Genomic DNA, 9581 nt, shown 5'->3' with positions numbered 1-9581 from the left:
AGACCTGGTACCAGAACCCGACCGGAACCAGAAGCCGACCCGGTCCAATGAGGTTCTGCCTCTGCAGTTCAACTCATCATGAGATCCAGAGAAATATTCATAATGGCTGAAATGCAAACTGCAAAAAGCACTGAAAAAAAACCTAATGCGACAGAAGAAGAGCAGCAAACCAGCCGCACTAAACAGAAGCTTGACCAGCGGGGGGCGTTGAGTGCCAGATCATCTGGAACCAGACAGAATCTCTAGGAGAAAGTTGGAGGAAGGAAGAAATGTGTTTTACATACAGAACATCAGGATATTTACCTAGGTGATACTACCTGCTGCAGACACCCCCTAGAGGTCTGGAGGACTTCCATCGAACAGGATCTCTCATTCTATTTCCTGTTTTCTATCATCCAGCTGTTAGCAGCTTGTATGAACTTGCAGGCCACCGTAGCGGTCACATAAATCTCACTGATAAAACCAGAAAACAGCTTTCTGAAAATCAATAACCGACATTACATTGTGACGAGTGTCATCATCTAAATCATCAGATTATTGATCAATGTTCCAGTTATTGATCAAGTCGACTCCAGTCAACTGGGTTTATAGATGTAAAGGAACTCAGGGTTTTAGTTTTCTGTTCCAGATCTGTGGTGAATAGAAGCTGAATGCTGCTTCTCCATGTTTGGTTCTGAATGCAGAGCAGAACCGGAACCAGAACCAGCAGGTTGATCCAGCAGCAGCAAAAGATCTTTAATCCGTTCTGTGATTTATAAGCTACCAGCAGTTTAAAGTCTCTGAGTGAAGTAATGTAGAACTGGGTGGTGTAGAACCAGGTGGTGTAGAACCAGGCGGTGTCTCTATCCTCCTGGTTCTAGTCAGAACTCCAGCAGCAGCGTTCTGGACCGTTGGGTTGTCAATCAGACCTGTGAAGACGCTGCTGCAGGAATCAAAGCCACTAAACTAAAGCCTGGATGAGTTTCTCTGATCCGAGACTTTAGTCTCTGGTCCTGAAATGTTCTGCAGCTGCTAGAAGATCCACCGTGGAACCGGATTCTCACTGATCCAGGAGGCTGAAACTGATTCATCAGCAGGAAGCCATGCAGCATCCTGACAGAAAGTGATGCGGAGTGACAGGAAGTGATGTAGCAGCAACCACATGGACACACATGGAGACCAGCCTGACGCTCCGGCAGAACCAACAGAACCAGAACCAACAGAACCAGAACCATTGGCGTTGTCTAAACCAGCATGTCTCCTCCACTAGTCCAGAGAACAGCTCAGGTCCATTAGCTGGTTTCATTCCTGGATGACCAGGAATGAAACTTTGCTGTAGAGTAGAGCTCATCCAGACTGACCAGAACCAGAACCAGCTCCATCTGGACCCATTTGGCCTGGTTCCCTCCGCTGCACCACGCCTCAGAGGTTCTGTCAGAACCCAGTAGAACCTCACATTACCTTTATATTTCTCTCTGACGTTCTCGTAGGCCCGGACAAAGTCCTGCTCCTCCGGCTGGTGCTGACCCACTTCAGGTATCGGCAGGGACATGACCCGGCTGGGTCTGGACCGGGTCAGGATTCTCTTGCCTCAAACTTTCCTGTTTCAGAACCAGTTGACCCGTTTCTCCTCAGTGCTGTTAAACCCCCAGCTGTCGGCTCCTCACACACACACAGATATACCCCCCGCCTCCCCCCCCACACACACACACACCCTGCCACAGCCTCACTCCCCCTGCCCGCTCTTAAAGGCACAGCGCCCAAAACACAGAGACACGACCGGCTGGCAGAAACCAGAGGCGGAGCAGCAAGGGGTTCTTCTACATCCTGTTTCCAGTAGAACCCAGCCTAGCAGATCCTGGCCCAAATGGACCCAAGTGATGGAGCAGAACCTCCAGCTGGTCCTTGAACAGACCCAGATCCATGGACTCCATACTGCGTGAGAATGAAACCGGGCCAGAACCAGAACCTGACACCAGACGAGACAAACTCCTTCAGCTGATTTAAAACTTTCTTCCAGATCGTTGGGAGGTTCTGGTTTCTTCTTCTGCAGCAGACGTTGTGAAGCGTCAGAGGAGCCTGGGGGTCCAATCCCAGCTGAACAGAACCAGTCTCTGATCGTCTGGTAGTCCGGTAGACTCAGTTCTGCTGTCGTTCTCTTTCTCTCTGCTCTGAGTCTGTTCCCCTCCCGGCCTGTGGGGGCGCTGCCCCAAGAACCACTGAAGGAAACGACACAAAAACCTCTGAACCCAGAACCAGCACCTTTCTGACAGCACTCCACCACTGCGGGTCAACGCGATGGTGGAGTGTGTGACGGCAGCATCACATTATTTGCTGCAGACGGTGAAACTTTTCCCACGGTAACAGCCAGAGGGTTTCCTGTAGCTCTGGGCTCACAAATAAAATAATCTAGACATAGAACTGAGATAAATGCAGTAAAACCTGGAGAACGGATCAGAACCACGACAGGGTACGGTAAAGTCCAGGTTCTGTGACCTGTTTAGACTGACTGACGGTTCTGATGGACCGGATGGGCGAGGTCCGAACAGAACCGGGTCAGTCTCTGCCAACAGAATAACAGCAGGCTCCGCTATGTGGAGAAACCGGCAGGGTTCAACATTCCCATCAGGAATGTGGGAAATATTTCAACATGGAGCGATCTGATTGGCTGAGGAGGAGCAGCCGGGGTTACAGTTGCCTTGGCAACCAGTGAATCATGAGGTGAGAAGTTTCCCAAATCTTCCAGATTTAGTTGTGATTTACCTGACAACTAAAACTTCAATGTTGTTTGCTAAGGTTTTATGTGATTAGCTTTAGCGCATGCTAAGGTTTTATGTGATTAGCTTTAGCACATGCTAAGATTTTATGTGATTAGCTTTAGCACATGCTAAGGTTTTATGTGATTAGCTTTAGCGCATGCTAATGTTTTATGTGATTAGCTTTAGCACATGCTAATGTTTTATGTGATTAGCTTTAGCGCATGGTAAGGTTTTATGTGATTAGGGTTAGCACATGCTAAGGTTTTATGTGATTAGCTTTAGCACATGCTAAGGTTTTATGTGATTAGGGTTAGCACATGCTAAGGTTTTATGTGATTAGCTTAAGCACATGCTAAGGTTTTATGTGATTAACATTAGCGAATGCTAAGGTTTTATGTGATTAGCGTTAGCACAAACTATGGTTTTTGTGATTAGCGTTAGCTTCTACTCAGTTTTTATAGCTGAAGCTATCAGCATAAGATAAGATTATTGTTTAGAGCATTAGTAGTGAACCTAGTTAGCTGTGGCTAATAGCTAACTATTAGCTAACTACCACATGATTGTATTCTCCATTACACTCATGTCGGCCATATTGAAAGTTGGGAAACACATGGCTAAAGTATGAAGGCTAGAAATAGAATCCCCAGCTTGGATTTTCATGTAAATCAAAGTTTAAATATTTAAAAAAAAATAAAAGGAAAGAATGAAAATAGTTAATGTTTTCATTCCCTAAAAGGCCCAGTAGAACCAGAACCCAGCAGAACGGTTGTTCACCTGGTGCGGAGTAGAACTGGCCTCGCTCCAAACGGACTGAACCAAATCAAATTCTGGGTTGGGAATGTTTCATTTTGCTGTGAAATAAAAACAGAAACCGCTGCGCAGATAGAGGTCAAAGGTCAGAGGAGCCTCTGAGTCTCTCTAGGCTTCCTCCTGGACCGGACTGGACCAGAGACGGCTTCCCTCTGGTCCAGTCCGGTTCCCCCACTAATTAAACCCGACCAGAATCGTTCTGTCCTCTGCAGGAAGAAAGAACGAGCTGCAAGCTGATGGGCTGGAGGTTCTGGTTCTGACCAGATTCACCTCCACATGCTGACCCCTGGTGGCCGTCCTGATTACTGCAGCGAGGTGAGAACCCAAACCCGGGTCTACACTCCGCTTTCTGCTCCGCTTCCCCAGAACCAGAACCATGTAGAAGCAGCATTCAGCTTCTATGCTCCACAGGTCTGGAGCAAACTTCCAGAAAACTGAAAAGCTGCTGAAACCCTGAGCTCCTTCAGCCATTCAGCTGTTAGGGCTGAATTTATTATTGATCGATGGATTTTACTTGTATTGATGATTTATTGATGGCACTTGACAAAATCTAATATTTGTTGCTTTCATCCACAATTGAAAACTGTTTTATGTTGATCTGGAGACCCGACCCAGAACCAACACAGAGAACCTCCAGACTCCATGCAGAAAGACTCCAGGCTGGGAATTGAACCCACAACCTTCCCACTGCAAGGCAGCAGCTCCAGCAACTGGATCATTCTTAGAAACCAGAACTTTTAAATGTTTACATACCGGCTCAGATACGATCAGGGATTAAACCTGATTAAACAGGGAGCTATGAGAAACGACTGAAATCATCACAACAGGAACATGCTAACAGGAACATGCTAACAGGAAACCTGCTAACCAGAACATGCTAACAGGAAGTCAGCTAACTGAAAACCCACTAACAGGACCTAGCTAACAGTAAGCTAGGTAACTGAAAACCCACTAACAGGACCTAGCTAACAGGAAAACCTCTAACAGGAACATGCTAACAGGAACCCGCTAACAGAAAAACCTCTAACAGGAACATGCTAACTGAAACCCACTAATGAAAACATGCTAATGGAAACATGATAACTGGACACCCACTAACAGGAACATGCTAACAGGAAACCTGCTAACCAGAACATGCTAACAGGAAGTCAGCTAACTGGAAACCCACTAACAGGACCTAGCTAACAGGAAGCTAGCTAACTGAAAACCCACTAACAGGACCTAGCTAACAGGAAGCTAGGTAACTGAAAACCCACTAACAGGACCATGCTAACAGGAACCCGCTAACAGGAAAACCTCTAACAGGACCATGCTAACAGGAACCCGCTAACAGGAAAACCTCTAACAGGACCATGCTAACAGGAACCCGCTAACAGGAAAACCTCTAACAGGAACATGCTAACTGAAACCCACTAACAAAAACATGCTAATGGAAACATGATAACTGGAAACCCACTAACATGAAACTCGCTAACAGGAAGCCCACCAACAGGAACATGCTAAGTGGAAACACACTAACAGGAAACCTGCTAACCAAAACATGCTAACAGGAACATGCTAACAGGAAACCCGCTAACAGGGACATGCTAACTAAAACCCACTAACAAAAACGTGCTAATGGAAACATGATAACTGGAAACCTGTTAACATGAAACTCGCTAACAGGAAGCCCACCAACAGGAACATGCTAAGTGGAAAAATGCTAACTCTAGCCTGCTAACAGGAAACCCGCTAACTGGAGCGCTGCGTAAATGGCGTCTGTCAGTCTGGCATGGTAGCCGCCGCAGCGCCTCACCTGCGATCCGGATCACAGCCCGCTCCGCCGGATCCAGAACGTCCCCCGAGGCCGACTTGGACCGCTTCATGCGCTGGTGCTTCTGCAGGTTCCAGGGCAGCGTGTCGCCCGGCAACGGGCAGCAGCCGCCGGAGGTCGAGTCGCTGGCGCTGTCCTCCGATGCGGCCCGGACCAGAGGCCGCCGCCGCCGCGCCGCCGCGCCGTCCTCCATGTTCTGGATCGACACACAGAGGGTCAGAGGTCACTGTGACTGCAGGTCACATGACCCGGTCCTCATAGCTGACCCGGCCCAGACATCCAGTTCTGTAGTCTGGGCCGGTTCTGAGCTGCGTTCTGTTCCCACTGAAAGCGGGTCAGAACTCTAAACGGTTCCGTGGCGCCGGGCCAGAGCTAAGCATTGACCCAAACGGTTCTGTTCAGCCCAGATTTGATCCGGATCACCACAACCAGCCGGATCAGAACCAGTTCTGGAACGGCATGGACCAATCAGGACTTGCTTTACTTTGACCTTTAACCTCTGGTTCTGGGTCAGAAATGCTGAGTCAGCAGAAGATAGTCTCTGGGTCGGAACAGAACGGTTCTGACCTGCAGCCCAGGTCCAGACGCCAGAACCAAAAGAACATCCAAAAGTTCTTCAGAATCAGAACCAGCAGAACCCTCTCAGTAACCGGACCGAACTGGGTCTGGTGGTTCTGGAAGATGAGACTCTGCCACCTTCAGCTGACCCTCATCGGGATTAACTGGACTCTGATCCGGGTTCAGAACCTCCCGAATCCAGCGGGGGAAAGTTAAGGCTGCAGAACCCAACCTCACTCAGCCGAACCGGACCGGACCTGGTTCTGTTCAGTCTGCAGAACTCCCGCAGATCCAGACGTCCCTCTGCAGCAGCCACACCTGAAACCAGAACCGGACTTGAGCCGCAGAGGCGACCCGGCTGGCTCAGGCACCGGTCCATTTCTGGTTCCGTGCTCCATCGGAACCAAGCCTCGGTGTTCGGCTGTACTCACACTGCGGGCCGCGGGACTCCGGCTCCAGGTGAACCTCCGCAGCGGACGCTCCGCGGCGCAGCCTTCGCCCCACTTCAGCCCGTCCGGACCGGGACTCGGACTGCCACCATCCTCCTCTGCAGAGGCGGCCGCGCCTGCGTACTGCGGCTTCCTACCGGCGAGATGCTCCGGAGCTCCGACCGGGACCGGTCCGACCTGCAGGCTGGGGGATGCTGCTGCTGCAGCCCGCATTCCTGCCCCTCCTCTCCGGTACCGGTCCGGCTCAGCTGCCGCTAATGGATCGCCTGCGCGTTCATGTGGAGACCCGTCTCATGCTGACGGGAGCGCGCATTGCCGCTGTGTTTGTTGCTGGTTGAAGAACCAGCTGCCAGAGCCCGGTTAAAGTCTGATCCTAGCAGCTGTTCAGAACCCGAACCGGTCCGGACTCAGAACCTTCTGTCGGTCCTTCAGGGACTTTAGCTGCTTTTCAGTCCAGTTTGTTCTGATTTATTCAGCGGAACACAAATGAAGGCCCAGTTCACCAAACAGAACTTTATGAGGATCACGGACCTTCAACCGAACCGAACATCACTGCGTATAGTAGCATAAACATTAGCATGCTAACCCCGGATGTTTTCCAGATTTCCCATCAGCCGGTGGATATTTTTCAAGATGGCTGCCGTTTGTGAGCCTCAAACAATAAAACGTTTCCCATTTTCATGACTTGGATGAACTTTGTGTGTCATCAATGTTTCCATTTTGTTCATCCTGTTCATATGATGTTCAGTGATATTATGCAGAATCTGAAACTGGTTATTATATTTACACAACTTTAAAAGTAATATAGCAAAATCTGAAACTTAGCCGTTAGCGACTCTCTTACCAGTCGTCAACTGGAAGGAGATGAAGATGAGAGATTTTTGTTTAGTGCTAGCTTCCGCTAACGGTTTGTGCCTAGCGGTATTGCTTTAGCTTCTGGTGAAAAAAAATGTAAATAACATTTATACTTGTTCGCTATTATTTGACACCAAACATGTTCATCTAATTGGTGATTTTAGTGCAAATCTTTACATTCAGAGGAAACCATGCGGCTTTATTGAAAAAATTAAACATCAATAAATAGGAGTTCTGTGTCCAATTATGTATGATTTGACACCAAAAGTAGTCATCTGATAAATATTGGTAAATTTAGTAGAAAAATATATTTTTCTTGATGACCATCTTGAAAATCTTGAATTCTCCAGTAGCGAGCAGTTTGTTTGTTTTTTTCAAAAAAGCAATTCTCTGAAAATATCTGCACCAAAGGTTCTGGATCTGCATACGAAAGATTTATCTGAAATGATCTGCTGCATTATTAGAAAAGAAAACCCAGCAAACATCTGCAGAGCCGAAGTTCATCATCATCTGTACTAAATAAAGACAGAAGAAGAAGAAGAAGCTGCGCCAACCTGCTGCCAACAGGAGGTTTTACATCAAATATTGCCATGTTGGGTTTCAGGCTGGGTTAAATAAGGTTTCCATGGCGAAGTTAATTAAAAGGTGGATAAATGTAGAAGCAGAACCAGCAGGTCCAGACCAGAAGGTTCTGATCAAATAAAGCTGATCAGTTACTGATGCTAATATTTAACATCCATTTTCATTTTTACCTCCCAGATTTTCCACTTCTTCTGGTTTCAGGTTCCTCCTTTCTGTCCAGAACTTCAGCAGAGCAAACTGGGCCGCACTCAGCTGTTACACAACTCCCACAGAGCTTGTTTGTGTAGCACTGGGCCATTGTTAGTCTCCCAGTGAGCACTGGGAGCTGAACTGGGAGGGGGCATGAAACCAGTGGCTGATTCAGTCCAACAATGTTCAGCTCCACCGGTCCAAACGGATTCACCGCAGAGCAACGGAACCAAAGACCGGATCTGCTGGACTGAAGCTACAACCGCTCAGGCATTTTACTTTGTTATTTAGAAACTAAATCAAACATTTTACTTTGTTATTTTTAATTTTTTTAGGTGAAACTGACAGAAAACAGACAAAAGCTAAATAATTCCAACAAAGCTGAAACCGATTTTGTCAGGATAAAAACATCTAATTTAAATAAAGAAATAAAACTAAATTTTAGTATTTGTGTGTTTCATCCGGATCTCTGAGGTGTTCTGGTTCTGTTTCACCTGAAACCAGTCAGTCTGAGGTGGCTGCAGCTTTCACTGAGGAGTGGAGGAAAACGTGAGCAGAAATCAGAGAGGCGTCTGTAACCCAACGGGTCAGAACCGGTCCTGCAGAAACAACCCGGCCCGATGGTTCCGGACTGAAACTGAACCACATGCAGATCCAACAACCTGACCTGAAGCATGACCCCAGGGCCCACTGAAAAATTCAAGATGGCCGCCATTTTTCACAATAATTCTCAAGGTGTCAACTTAATATTTTGCATTAAAACCTCCAGTTAGATGAGCGTGTCACAGCGTTCATGTTTTGAACCATAGAAATCATATTTTATTGTTCTGGTGGACATTTTTAAAATGGCCGCCTCGGTTGTCATGGAGAAAATAATGTTTGCACTAAAATCTGCATCAGTTATTAGCTACAGCTAACTGTAAAGTCCAGCTCACTTACCACTAAGAATCTTAGCTAAGCTAATGCTAAACACATAATAAAATTACTACTACTTCAGCTCAGCATTTAATACCATACTTCCCCAACGTCTGGTGTCCAAGCTAGCAAACCTTGGGCTCCCATCAGCCACCTGCAGTTGGATCCTGGACTTCCTAACAGGTCGCTCCCAGAGGGTCAGACTGGGCCCCCACACCTCCACTGCTCTGAGCCTGAACACCGGATCGCCACAGGGTTGCGTGCTCAGCCCACTTCTCTACACCCTCTACACTCATGACTGTGTCTCCAACCACCTCAGCAACAAGATCATAAAGTTTGCAGATGACACGACTGTTGTTGGTCTCATCTCAGGCGGGAAGGGGGAGCTGGAGTACAGGGATGAGGTGAAGCGGCTGTCAGAGTGGTGCAAAGTCAATAACCTGCTCCTCAACACCTCCAAAACAAAGGAGCTGGTGATCGACTTCAGGAAGAACAAAACGGACATCCAGCCTCTCACCATCAGTGGGACCTGTGTGGATAGATTAGATAGATAGATAGATAGATAGATAGATAGATAGATAGATAGATAGATAGATAGATAGATAGATAGATAGATAGATAGATAGATAGATAGATAGATAGATAGATAGATAGATAGCATTTATTGTCATT

This window comes from Xiphophorus maculatus, chromosome 13, assembly GCF_002775205.1.
Source record: "Xiphophorus maculatus strain JP 163 A chromosome 13, X_maculatus-5.0-male, whole genome shotgun sequence".
NCBI classification, from domain to species: domain Eukaryota; kingdom Metazoa; phylum Chordata; class Actinopteri; order Cyprinodontiformes; family Poeciliidae; genus Xiphophorus; species Xiphophorus maculatus.
This window is presented reverse-complemented; position numbering follows the sequence as displayed.